This window comes from Schistocerca piceifrons, chromosome X (genome assembly GCF_021461385.2).
Source record: "Schistocerca piceifrons isolate TAMUIC-IGC-003096 chromosome X, iqSchPice1.1, whole genome shotgun sequence".
In the NCBI taxonomy this organism is placed as follows: Eukaryota; Metazoa; Arthropoda; class Insecta; order Orthoptera; family Acrididae; genus Schistocerca; species Schistocerca piceifrons.
Genome location: NC_060149.1, coordinates 813,059,047 through 813,072,812, shown reverse-complemented (window position 1 = coordinate 813,072,812; position 13,766 = coordinate 813,059,047). Strand labels below are relative to the sequence as shown.

General features: G+C 45.9%; 1 protein-coding gene across 1 annotated transcript in view; it reads left to right on the top strand.

Moving 5' to 3' along the window:
• LOC124721646 (katanin p60 ATPase-containing subunit A-like 1) overlaps positions 1–13,766 on the top strand; it is a 116,501-nt gene that overhangs the window by 15,542 nt on the left and 87,193 nt on the right. The window lies entirely within an intron of this gene.

Below are 13,766 nucleotides of genomic sequence, written 5' to 3'. Positions count from 1 at the left end.
GAGTGTATTTTGTCTGTCTTGTCCAACCAAGAGTAACAGGGGATTACTGGGGCTTTCATCTTGACCTTTGGAGGCAACTCGTTGCCTGAGATCAGGGTAAAGTATCGCTCTGATGTCAAGCCGTATGTTCCTCCTCCCATGCGGTGCTACAGGTGCGTGCAATTTAGACGTGTGCCTTCATGTTGCAACGCCAGGCCCGTCTTTAGGGATTGTGGATGTCCATTGCACACGAACACTCCTTGTGCCCCTCCCTCCAGTCTTTGTCAACTGTGGGCAGTACCATTCCTCCTGTTCACTGGACTTCACTGTTTTTCAATGAGAAAATAAAATCCAGGAATACAAAGTACTTGACTGACTCTTATATCAAGAGACCAAGAAGAAATGTGATTGCCTAGGGCACACTCGAATACACTCACTCCCCAGGTAGTTGGAGGGACCCTCCTCATACTGCTTCCCTCACATCCTCTTGGGAAGTGTTGACTCCCTACCCACCCGGGATGTCAGTTTCCAACCACTGGCCGGAAAAGCAATGCCTTTCTCTGGGGTCCCTTACTGGTAAGCTGTTCCTTGCAATGTCCCCTTCCCAGGACTATGCTGATATGCAGCTGGATACCAGCCAGTGGCTGAAGGAGCCACAAGTTGTGGGTCATATGACTTTACGTTCCGTCTCTATCCCAAAATAATTTTAAAACTGGGGCAACCTCAGCTAAAATAGCTATACATGATCGCTTGAAACTTCATATAGTGAACAGTTTTTTAAAGTACAGGTGTTAAAACTATTAAAATACAACTGAAATAAATGTCCAATTGTCTGCTGTAGCTGTATTTTTTTACGCCACTTGTAAGTGACGCACAACCGGGTTCTCACCTATTTGATTTGTATCTTCTGATGAAAATGTCTGTACAAAATAGTTTTCTTTAAATTAATGGAGTACAAAATAACAACACTCCATTCCTGATCTCCACAACAACTTGGAGGTACTACATAAGGAGACAAAGGGCACTGTTTTAAACATGCTTGAGGAAATATATATAACAAAGTCCAGAAGACAGTCTCCTGATAATACTCTCAGTAATCAAATGGAGTTAAGGCACCGAGCTTTATTGGCCAGTTTTGACTATTTAAATGTTTGAAGTTAGGCGTCTCAACATCTAATCAGTTGGTTAGCTTATTATAGCTTTTTTATGTTAACATTAGTGTTTACTCCCACTGCCAGTCCACATGGAGGTTATCTGCTCTGTTCAATGTCTACACTGTTGTAATAATTCAGAAGTAAGTTTTAATGATTTGAAATAAGTAGTTCACCTTAGCAACATTAGTATATTTAGTATTATTCAGGTTCAATTTTATGTAATACAAAGCTGAGTCTAATAGTTTGCATGGTGACCGTAAGTCCTCAACCGAGCACTAGTATCACTTTCTTTTTTTCCGTGTTACTTGTGTTAGTTCAATTTTTGTCACTGTCTCAGAATCAGGATGGCAGTCACAACACCCGGGATGCTCATAGCATATGTTGGCATGCTGAATTATATAATGAACCTTTCACTAATGGGGAATCGCTTCAGACTCTTGCCTCATCTCACAATACGGCCCCAGGCCGTGATTCCATTCACAATCTAACTGTTACACAATGGTTTGATCTCCTAAGGTTTTGAACCACATTTGGCTCGATGGTGTTTTCCCTTTGCAGTGGCGAAATAGTATCATTCCAATCTTTAAGCCAGGTAAAAATCATACAATTGTCGACAGTTACTGGCTGATAAGCCTCACCAGCATGCTCTGGAAGCAGCGTGAAAGAGTGGTTGCTTGCCGAATATGCTGGCAATCCAACTGGCCTTTTCTAAATGCCAGAACCTGATTGCAGTCTGTTTTGACCCACATAAGGCATCCACTAAGGTGACAATTCATGGGATATCGATATGTGCATATACATATGGTGGTAGTATTGCATACATTTGGTATAATAGGGCAGTGCATTGGTGGAACTGTCATTTGTATTCACGTGATTCGTGTAAAAAGGGTTATGACGCGATTCTGGCAGCACATTGGGTATTAACAGACTTTGAATGTGGAATGGTAGCTGGAGCTAGACAAGTAGGACATTCCATTTCAGAATTTGTTAGGGAATTCAGTATTCCGAGATCCTCTGAACCAAGAGTTTACCAAGCATACCAAATTACGGGCGTTACCTTTCACTACAGGCAACACAGTGGCTGATGACCATCGCTTCATGACCAAGAACAGCTGCATTCATGTAGTGTTGTCATTGGTAACAGACAAGCAACACTGTGTGAAATAACAGCAGAAATTAATGTTGCACATATGACAAACATATCTGTTATGATAGTGCTGCAAAATTTGATGTTAAAGGGTTATGGCAGCAGAACAACCAATGTGAGTGTCTTTGCTAACAGCGTGACATCACTTGCAGTGCCTCTCCTGGGCTCATGACCATATTGGTTGTGCCCTAGATGACTGGAAAATGGTGGCCTGTGTAGAAGAGCCCTGATTTCAGTTGGTAAGAGTCATGGGAGGGTCAGAGTGTGGCTCAGACCTCGCAGAGCCATGCCCTCAGGTTGCCAACAAGGCACTGTGCAAGGTGGTGACAGCTCCATAATGGTGCAGGCTATGTTTACATTGAATGGATTGGGTCCTTTGGTCCAACTGAACTGATCGTTAACTGGAAATTGTTATGTTTAACTACTTACAGATAATTTGCAGTCGTCTGTGGACTTCATGTTCCCAAACAACAAAGGAATTTTTATGGATGACAATGCGCCATGTCACTAGGCCAACTGTCCACAATTGGTTTGAAGAACATTCTGGACAATTTGAGTGAACGATTTGGCCACACAGATCGCCTGACACGATTCCCAACTAACATTTGTGGGACATGATTGAGACGTCAGTTCATGCACAAAATTCTGCACTGGCAACACTGTCATAGTTCTGGATGACTGTAGAGGCAGAACAAGCCCATTGTTTCTGCAGGGGACTTTCAACAACTTGTTGAGTCCATGCATGTTGAGCTGCTGCACTATGCCAGTCAAAAGAAGGTCCGACAAGATATTAGGAAGTATCCCATGATTTTTGTCACCTCAGTGTATTATACCACCTGATGGCATCAAATTTTACTTACCCTCCACGACTGGGGATTTTGAAGCTCACTATCAATTCTTATTTGTCAGTTTTATCCCACTGATTGCTTCGGGTGCAAGTTGACACTTCACTCAGCTCTCCCCAGGTCCAGGAGATCGATGTCCCACAGGACTGTGTCCTGAGTGTCACTGTCTTCCTCATCACTATCAATGGGCTAGTGATTTTGGACCACTAGTCACCCCTGCACTGTGTATATTGATGACTTTGCATTTGGTACAGCTCCTACTTAGGAGCCTTAACTCAATGCCAGTTTCAAGTTGCCATCTGATATGCCTCTGTGTGGAGCCTTTCCCATGGTTTCCAATTCTCTCTTGCAAAAATGTGGGTCATGAATGTCTGTCATCACGCCACAGTCCATCCTGACCCAGAGCTGTATTTGGGTACACAGCTCTCGAAATTTTTTGCACAGTCCCATTTCTTGGGCCTTCTTGTTGATAAAGGGCTGATTTTTCTGACCCATAGTCATCAACTAAAGACCAGTTGCATGCAGAAGCTTACTGCTATGCTTCCTTGACACATCTGTTACAAGTGTGGATTGTGCTACTCTTCTCTGTATTTACTGGGCCCTCGTCTCATCCTGACTGGACTGTGGTTGCCAAGTTTATGACCTGGCAGTACCTTTGTCTTTCAAATTGTTAGAACCAGTCCCACATCACAGAGTTCGTCTGGCCACTGGCGCCTTCCGGACTAGTCCTGTAGGCAGTCTCCCTGCTGAATCTGGAATCTTCCCTGTTAAGTTCCGATGGTACTAACATGTGATAGCCTTATGCAATCGTTTTTCAACAGTTGCCTGATCATCCAATTTATCCCATTCTTGTTGCATGAGCGACGTTGCCTTGATAACCATTCTTGAATGGGATTACCAGTTTGAATGTGTCTTGTAGCCCTCTGCCAGGACCTTTGCTCCTCCTTCCTGGAATCTACTCCCCATGTTTTCTCGCAGGCCCTCCTCCCCCCCCCCCTCCCCCCCCCCCCCCCACCACCACCACCTTTGGTTGGTGCACAAGGCAAGAATTAGCAGAAATTTATTTAGATGTCCTAAAGTCTGTTGCACCTGTGGTCTTTTGGCATTTGTTACGTTCAGTTCTTTAGAAGATTCGGAGTGCTGCTATTTTTTTTTACACATTTGGCTCTAAAACTGTGGATGAGATGGGATATGCTTTTACATCCCCTGTTGGTCTGGACCACCATTTGTTGACAGGAACATGTAGTGTTATTAAATGGGTCTTCTTTGAACACATTTTAATATGTAGTGATTCAGTGAGTAGTCTTCAGACCATTGACCAAATTTACTCTTGCACCCTGTATTCTGTTGTTCATAACCTTCTCACTGAGCTGAGACATACTGACAGCTCAGTTGTCTTTCTCTGGGTCCCAAGTCACGTGTGTATCTCAGGGATGAACTAGTTGATGATTCATCTAGAGGAGCATTTACTTGACCCCCCATTTGATTTTCCAGTCCCAGGTCCCCCCTGTGGGCCCGGGGGTTAGAATAGGCTCGAGGTATTCCTGCCTGTCGTAAGAGGTGACACCTTTTGGCCTTTATGTGATGGTCCCTTGTAGGGTTTGACCTCCATGTTTCCAAATTTTCCTGTAGAGCCAGCCAATTGGGGAAGGGCGCCTTGTATGGTGCATCGTGTCCGTCATGCATTGAAATCTTTAGCCCACTTTCTCATTGTGTCAGTGCAGTCATGCTCATCCTCCATCTCATGAGTGACGACACCTTCCTGGGTGTGTGTTCCTCCACCCACCATGCAGTGTCGTTTTATGCTTCCATGAGAACCATGGAATTCTCATGGATTCTCATATCCAGCACCATAGCCAGTCCATTGTGGTGGGGCAGCCATGTATCCCATGGGTTGTAGCCCTGACTACACAGGAATCGCTCTGCTGATGCCTGTGCCGTTAACTCACCCTGGGGCATCGGGACTCCCAAAATGGCCATCCTACCAGGTGGTCTTTGCTGTGGCTGGGTGGTACCCATGAGGAGGGCCCGTGGACGGAGTGGGTGGCATCAGGTGGATGACACGTGATGAAGCGTACCACCACATCACCAGCTGGTGATCAAACACCAGCAGTCTCTAAGCATTTCAAGTCTCAGTACAGTGCAAGGAAGTATGATCCTAAATCATTCCCCTCCCTGGCCACACCATGGGAGGAATGCCAGGCTAAGGATGGCAGCGAACCTTATTTGCCCTGGTACCTTGTATGTACGAGAGCTGATGGGGACTCCTTTGTCTCAATGAAGCTTCAGTTTTTTTGTGGAGCATTTAGAGGACAACTTTGGGGAGGTGGAGGGATTGTCCAAAATGCGGTCAGGGTCAGTCTTGATAAAAACGGCATCCTCTGCCCAGTCATGGGCATTACTTGCTTGTGACAAGCTGGGGGATATTTCCATTACCATCACGCCTCATAAGAGCTTAAATATGGTCCAGGGTATTATATTCCACAGGGACCTCCTTTTGCAGTCTGACAACGAGCTGCGCACCAACTTGAGCGATGAGGAGTTATTTCGTCCGGCGCGTCTATCAGGGTCTGAGGGATAATCAGGTTGCCACTGATGCCTTCATCTTGACCTTCAAGGGTGACACATTGCCTGAGAAGGTCAAGGTGATGATCTACCGCTGTGACATCAAGCCTATATCCCTCCCCCAATGTGGTGCTTTAAGTGCTGGAAGTTCGGCCATATGTCTTCCCGCTGTACTTCCAGCATCACATGTCGAGATTGTGGACATCCATCCTATCCCATTACTCCACATGCCCCACCTCCCATCTTTGTCAACTGCGGAGAGCATCATTCCCCTTGCTCACCAGACTGCAGGATTTTACATTGAGCAAGGAAAATCATGAAATGCAAGACCCTAGACCGACCGACCGACCTACACTGAGGCCAAGAGGAAATTTGAGCACCTACATCCTGTGACTGTGGCCACCTCTTACGCTGTCGCTACGAGCACAGTTGTAGCTCCATCAGTTCCGTGAGTTCCTGTTGACTCTCAGATCCAGGAGACTACACCTGCCCCTTTGACGGGTGGGGGGTGGGGGGGCACTTCTCTCCCTGTTGGTCCCCCACCACCTACCTGAGGAGCACTTTCCTCCCAACCATCGGGGACACCAGACCCCACTTCTCAGCCGGAGAAGTCTTCTTCCGTTCCTCTCGCAAGGAAGGAGTCCCTTGGGTCACTCTCTTCCCAGGTTCCTGCTAGTGGGAAAGATGACACCCGCCAGTGGCTGAAGTGTCCAAAGCAGCTGTACATAGGGGTTCATCCTCAGTCCTGGAGACTGAATCGGTGAAGCTCTCCTAGCCAGAGAAACCCAAGGATCAGCGAGAGAAATCCAGAAAGGAGACCCCCAAGACCAAGGGAATTGTGGTGGCACCCACACCACTGCTGCCTACAAGCTCTGCGTCTGAGGGTGAGGTGAAGATTCTGGGGCCTGCTGAGGACCTAGATCTCACCAGACCCTCAGACATAATGGATATAGCCTGTTCAGGAAATAAGTCGGTGGCAGCAAGTGACCCTGAGGTGTAGACTACCTCATTGAGTGTTTCATGCCTTCCCAGTCTCACGATCACGTCCTGAACTCGGTATGTAGTGAACCTGTGCCCCTTCAAACTCCTCTTAAAGCTGTGGCTGTCAGGATACGAGCATTACAGGAAATAACTATCTGCAAAGTATATCTCCCTCCAGATGGTGCGGTACCCCTGAATGTATTGGCTGCACTGACTGATCAACTGCCTAAACCTTTCCTACTTTTGGGAGATTTTAATGCCCATAACTGCTTGTGGGGTAGCACCATGCTTACTGGCCATGGCAGAGATGTTGAAAATTTACCATCCCAAGTTGACATCTGCCTCTTAAATACTGGGGCTGCCACACATTTCAGTGTGGCTCATTGTAGTTACTCAGCCATTGATTTATCCATTTGCAGCCCAGGACTCCTCCCATCTATCCACTGGAGAACAAATGATGACCTGTGTTGTAGTGACCACTTCCCCATCTTCCTGTCACTCTCTCGGCATCATGCCCACGGACATCTACCCAGATGGGCTTTAAAAAAGACAGACTGGGTAGTCTTCACATCTGCTGTCACCATTGAATCTCCCCCACGTGGTGCCACCGATGTTGTGATTGAGCAAATCACTACAACGATAATTTCTGTGGTGGAAAACGCGATCCCTTGTTTTCTAGGGTGCCACCAGCAAAAGACAGTCCCTTGGTGTTCACCGGAAGTCGCAGAGGCAGTTAAAGAGCATCAGTGAGCTCTACAGTTACAGAAGCGGCACCCTTCCCTAGAGCACCTAATAGCCTTTAAGCAGCTCCGTGCCCGCATTTGCCTGTTTACAAAATGACGGAAACAGGAGTGTTGGGAGAGGTACGTTTCGACCTTTGGGTACCATATGTCACCTTCCCAAGTCTGGACGAAGATCAGACGTCCTTTTGGGTACCAGACCCCAACAGGTGTCCCCGGCGTTAACATCAGTCGCGTGCTTTCTACTGATGCAAACACAATTGCCGAGCATTTTGCTGAGCACTATGCTCAAGCCTCTGCATCAGAGGACTACCCCCAAGCCTTTTGCATCCTCATACAGCCGATGGAAAGATAAAGTCCTCTTGTTCACGACATGCCACAGTGAAACCTATAATGCCCCATTTACAGAGTGGGAGCTCCTCAGCATCCTTGCACATTGCCCCGACACAGCTCCTGGACTGTATCCGATCCACAGTCTGATGATTAAACATCTCTTGTCTGACTACAAGCGATATCTCCTCGTCATCTTCAACAGGATCTGGTGCGATGGTGTCTTTCTATCGCAATGACAGGAGAGCACCATCATTCCAGTGCTAAAACCTGGTAAAAATCTGCTTGATGTGGACAGTTATCGGCCCATCAGCCTCACCAATGTTATCTGTAAGCTGTTGGAACATCTGGTGTGTCGGCAGTTGGGATGGATCCTGGAGTCATGTGGGCTACTGGCTCCATGTCAGGGTGGCTTCCACCAGGGTCGCTCTACCACTGATAATCTTGTGTCCCTCAAGTCTGCCATCCAAACAGCCTTTTCCAGATCTGGTTGCCATCTTTTTTGACTTGTGTAAATCATACAACACGACCTGGCAACATCATATCCTTGCCACATTGTATGAGTGGGGCCTCCAGGGCCCACTCCTGATTTTTATCCAAATCTTCCTGTTGCTCTGTACTTTCTGTGTCCAAGTTGGTTCCTCCCACAGTTCCCGCCATATCCATGAGAATGGGATCCTGCAGGGCTCTGTATTGAGTGTATCTCTTACTTTTAGTGGCCATTAATGGTCTAGCAGCAGCTGTCAGGCCGTTGGTCTCACCTTCTCTATATGCAGACGACTTCTGCATTTCCTACTGCTGCTCCAGTACTGGTGTTGCCTAGTGGCGCCTACAGGGAACCATCCCCAAGGGACAGTCATGGGCTCTAGTCCACGGCTTTCAGTATTCAGCCGCAAAGTCGTGTGTCGTGCACTTCTGTCGGCGTCGTACTGTTCATCCGGAACCTGAACTTTATTTTAATGACGATCCACTCACTGTAGTGGAGATGTATTGATTCTTAGGACTGGTTTTCAATGCCCAATTGACTTGTCTACTTCACCTTCATCAGCTTAAGTGGGAGTGCTGGCAGCACCTCAGTGCTCTCCGCTGCCTGAGCAACACAACTGGCATACAGATCACTGTACACTGCTGCAGTTCTACAGAGCCCTTGTTCAATCCCACCTTGACTATGGGAGTCTGGTTTACGGTTCGGTGGCGTCCTCAGTGTGTGTTTCCTTGACCCAGTGCATCACTGTGACAATCGCCAGTGTCCTGGTGAAGGCCGGAGTCCCTCCATTGCAGATCTGATGTGCATGACTGCTCACAAGTTATGTTGCACACGTTCGTAGTTCTCCTGAGCATCTGAATTGCCATCTCCTTTTACCACCCACGGCAGTTCATCTCTCGCCCAGGTCAGGGCTCATGATTGTGATCCCTTCTCTCCAAACCAGAGTCCTTCCCTTTACCATCTCTACTTCAGGTCCATTCATGTACACCTCCATGGTGTACACCTCGGCTGAAGCTTCATCTGGACCTCTTGCATGGCCCTAAGGACTCCGTTAACCCCGCCACTCTCCACTGTCTCTTTCTCTCGATTCTTGATGTGTTACAGGGCTCTGAAGTTGTTTACACTGATGACTTGATGGCTGATGGTAATGTTGGCTTTGCCTATGTCCACAGTGGCCATATTGAACAGCATTCCTTGCCCGCTGGCTGCAGTGTATTCACTGCAGACCATGTGGCCATATCTCGTGCACTTCAGTACATCTGTTCCTGTTCTGGTGAGTCATTTCTTCTCTTTTCTGACTCCCTGAGTGGCTTACAAGCGTGCTACTCTCGCCATCCTTTGGTAGTGAACATCCAGGAGTCTATCTCTGCCCTGGAATGGTCCATCCGTTCAGTGGTGTTTGTGTGGACACCAGGAGAAGTTGGAATCGCAGGCAACGAACTTGCCGACAGGCTGGCCAAACAGGCTACGCAGAAACCGCCTCTGGAGATGGGCATATGTGAAGTTGACCTATGTTCTGTCTTAGGCTGCAAGGATTTTCAGCTTTGGGAGACGGAGTGGCACAACAGTATGCACAACAAACTTTGTGTCATTAAGGAGACTGTGAATGTGTGGAAGTCTTCCCTGCGGGCTTCTTGCAGGGAATCAGTTGTCCTTTGTCGACTCCGCGTTGGCCGTATTTGGCTTACACATGGTACCTCCTCCGTCGTGAGGACCCACCTCAGTGCCACTGTGGCTCCCAAATAACAGTCGTCCACCTCTTGCTGGACTGCCCACTTTTAGTCGCTCTGCGGTGGACTTTTAACTTTCCCAGCACCCTACCTTCGGTGTTGGGCGACAATATCTCAACAGCAGCTTTAGTTTTACATTTTATTCATGAGGGTGGGTTTTATCATTTGATCTGAGTTTTAGCACATGTCCTTTGTCCCTTGTGTCCTCCACCCTAGGGCTTTTAGGATGGAGGTTTTAATGTGTTTTAATGTTTTAATGTGGCTTCTCCTTTTTTATTCTCATGGTCAGCTAGCCATGGTAATCTGCTTTCTTGTTTTTAATCTCCTCTCCCTGTTTCTTACGTCCCTCTGTGGTTTTCTTGTCCTGTTTTGTCCATTGTAGTGTTTGTTGTCCTTCTGTCGTTCTTCCTTTCTCGTGTTATTGTGTCATACGTCTTCTTTGTTTCCTTCTTTCCCTTGGGTAAGTGTTCTACTGGGAACAAGGGACCAATGACCTTGTTATTTGGTCCCATTCCCCCCTTTTTAAACCAACCAACAAACCAACCAACCAACTAACCAGTCCCAGGTCCATGTGCAAATAAGACCCCTGCTTACTTGGAGATGTAATGACAGCTGGTTGGCTATTGTCCCCTCGAACTCCACAGTGTCATGGAGACTACTTCTGTGTGGTTATCCTTTTGTTACTCCTGGAAGGAATTCTCTGCCCTATGTTGCCTCAGTATCGATTGTATCAAGCTAACCTATAGTTTTATTTAAATAACTAACCACCTCTACATTGTAGTTGTGGAACCTTACAGACAGTAGCTTATACCCTGATTGGATGCTTCCTTCTTTTGGCATCCTGAATTCTTTGCCTAAAATACTGACAAATGACTCTCAGTTGGTGGAACGGCTTCTCCATTTTCTCTGTGAAAGTGGTGTTTATTTTCAGATATAAGGTTTTAAGCTGTCTCCAGAGCAGTGGCAAGATGGTTGGTGTCATTGCATCTCCCAGTGTATGCAGGGTCTGGGGGACTCCAGACCCTACAACCTTGACCAGCTCTTGTAGCCCTATCTTGCTGTGTTTTAATTGCTTGTATTTGTGGTCATTTGTGGTTTGACTCCTTTTCTGCCACATCCTGTTTATGATTTTAGTGGTAGCACTGTGCTAAAAAGTGGGTACTCTTTAATGCCTTGACTACACTGGAGCAGCAGTGGGCCAGCTGTGGATGGAGCAACTCCTGTTACTTGCTGAGCTCTGGAGATGCCCAAATGCTGCCTTACCTTTTCCTCTCTTGTTTTTATCACTGACTGTCCAACTGATGTTCATTTCATCTTTAGTCTTTTCGGTTTTACTCTTTGGAATCTGCTAACTTGAAGACATTATTTTTCACACTCCATTGGGCTAGGGGGGCTTAGACATGGGGTAGGGCTGTTCTCGCTATTGGGTGAGCCATGTGGACCCCTCATCTGTTCTGACCTACATACTGGCCCAATCTATACAATCCTCCATAAATTCTTTCCGAGTTCTAGCATCAGTATTGCCTTCACTGCCTCAGCGTTACTGCTCCTACATACTTTCACGATCAGAACATGTACGTCGTGGATGTCACAGTCTAGATTGAGGAGCTGATGACCTTGCCGTTTACTCCTTTAGCCCTCCCATCAGCCAACCAGCCAATCTGCAGTGTGTTCCCATGATGTCCACTAGTTTGGTAAGGAGCTATTATGGTAGGCTGTTCAGTTCCTCCTCCAGCACAATTGACAGCCACTGTATGGTTGTTGGTGCATGTGGATGTGCTGCAGTTTGTCTCTCCGACACATCCCATATGTGCCTGATAGGATTTAAGTTGGGTGAATGGGCAGACCAGTTCATTTGCTGAATATCCTCTCATGGCTAGATCTGCTCCATCTGCGCAGTTCAATGTGGTCACATATTGTCATCCATAAAAATGCAGTCTGGGTCAAATATATCCCTGAAAAGGTGCACATGGGGAAGTAGTACAGTTTCACAATGACATTGATCAGTGCGTTCACAGTGTTCAAAGATTTTTAGGTCAGTATGTTCGTGCAACCTTATGCCTCATCACACCAAAACACCTTTACCACCAGTACGATAATTTTTTAGTGTTGGACCTGTTCCCACTTCTCGCCATATGAGGGTACATAATGTACGCAGGAACATTTTTGAACATAAATCGTTTTGGTGGGTGATGTGTTATGTTGTGGAGAGGCATAATGTTGTGTGGGTGTACTGACCTCCGAGCCTTTGAACATGGTACACACACTGGTCAGTGTTATTGTGACAACGTACTCCTTTGCCATGTGCATATTTTCAAGGATGCACTTAGGCCTGACTTCATTTTTATGGGTGATAATGTATGACTGAATCAAACTGCGCAGGTGGAGCAGCTCTTCAAGCAAAAACTATTCAGCAAATGGACTGACATGCCTATTCCCCTGACTCGTATCACATCGAGCATGTGGGGATATGCTTTGCAGCATGTTCACATGCACCAATGATCATCCTGCAGTGTCAGCCATGCTACTTTAGGACTGGTACGCCCTACCACAAGAACTATTTATCAGCCTTCTGGTGATAAAGGAGCATAGTGCAGAGCATGCACTGCCATCTGTGGCGATCAACCACCCTATTAAGAACAGGGTCCTGCCTTTTGTAATGTACAGGGTGGGAGATACACTAACCTAACTATTAGGATTAGGAGAATGGTGATTCAGTATTCCCATGACACATTGTAAGGAGTCATTGCAGCCCAATTGTTCAGTAACACTTAAAAAATTCACAAAGATTTTGTTAATGATCTTGTGGTTGCTTATGTGTACTGTCAGTATTTAAAATGATGTCTTCAGTTTTACAGGCACAGTTGGCAGCAGTCTCACTCCTGATTACCCCTATATCCCAGACTGTTTCAGTTTTATTTCAGGGCTGCTTGATTTTATTTCAGGATTGGTTGTTTCACTGCTAAAATAGGAACGTCATAGTTATTTGATTATTTTGCTTAATATTTTATAGTACTTTTTGTATTAATTTTTTGTGTAGATTTTGCCTGAATTTTTGGATGTAATGTTCATGTCTTGTTTTTGTTGGGAAGATATTTTTATCCCGTTTGTTTGCCATGACTTGTTCATGGATTTCTTGGGCTGATTTCTGCAATCTGTTCTGGGAAAGAAACCTTCAAATATTGTTGCAATTTCATTGCTGAACATATTGTATGTGGAATTGACATCTTTTTTGCAATAGATGTGCTTCTAATTTACATCTTGGAGGCATGATTTATAGGCTTTACTCATTTCTTCATTTATTAGTCTAACTACTTTTCAGTGGAGCTCAGTTTTATTCTGGCAAATATTTATAGCATTAATAGGGAGCCTCTGATCATCATGATCCAAGACACCATTCAATACATTACTGATAATGATTCTGCTCACTTTCCCTTGGTCTACAAAAATGTTTTCAATTATGGCGCTTGAATTTGGAGCTACTCTGGTGGGAGAATTGACTACTGGGACAAGGTTGTTAGGTGTGCATAAAATTTTCCAATCTGTCTGTCTTCCCACTATTCCACATTGAAATTCCTAGTACTACGATGTTCCTTTCACATTTAAACAAGTGCAGTCAAAGTGAGCAGCTGCTTCACAAAGATGCCAAGAGTCCGTGGTCAAAATAATTGACGAACAGTTCAGTGGCATATGCTTCAAAATGTTGCTCTAGACAAAAATTGTGTAAATAAATACCATTAAATTTGGCTCTATTCCTAACAAAAACAGCAACAATATCTCTTTCCCTTTGTTTTCTGCAGTGTGTCGG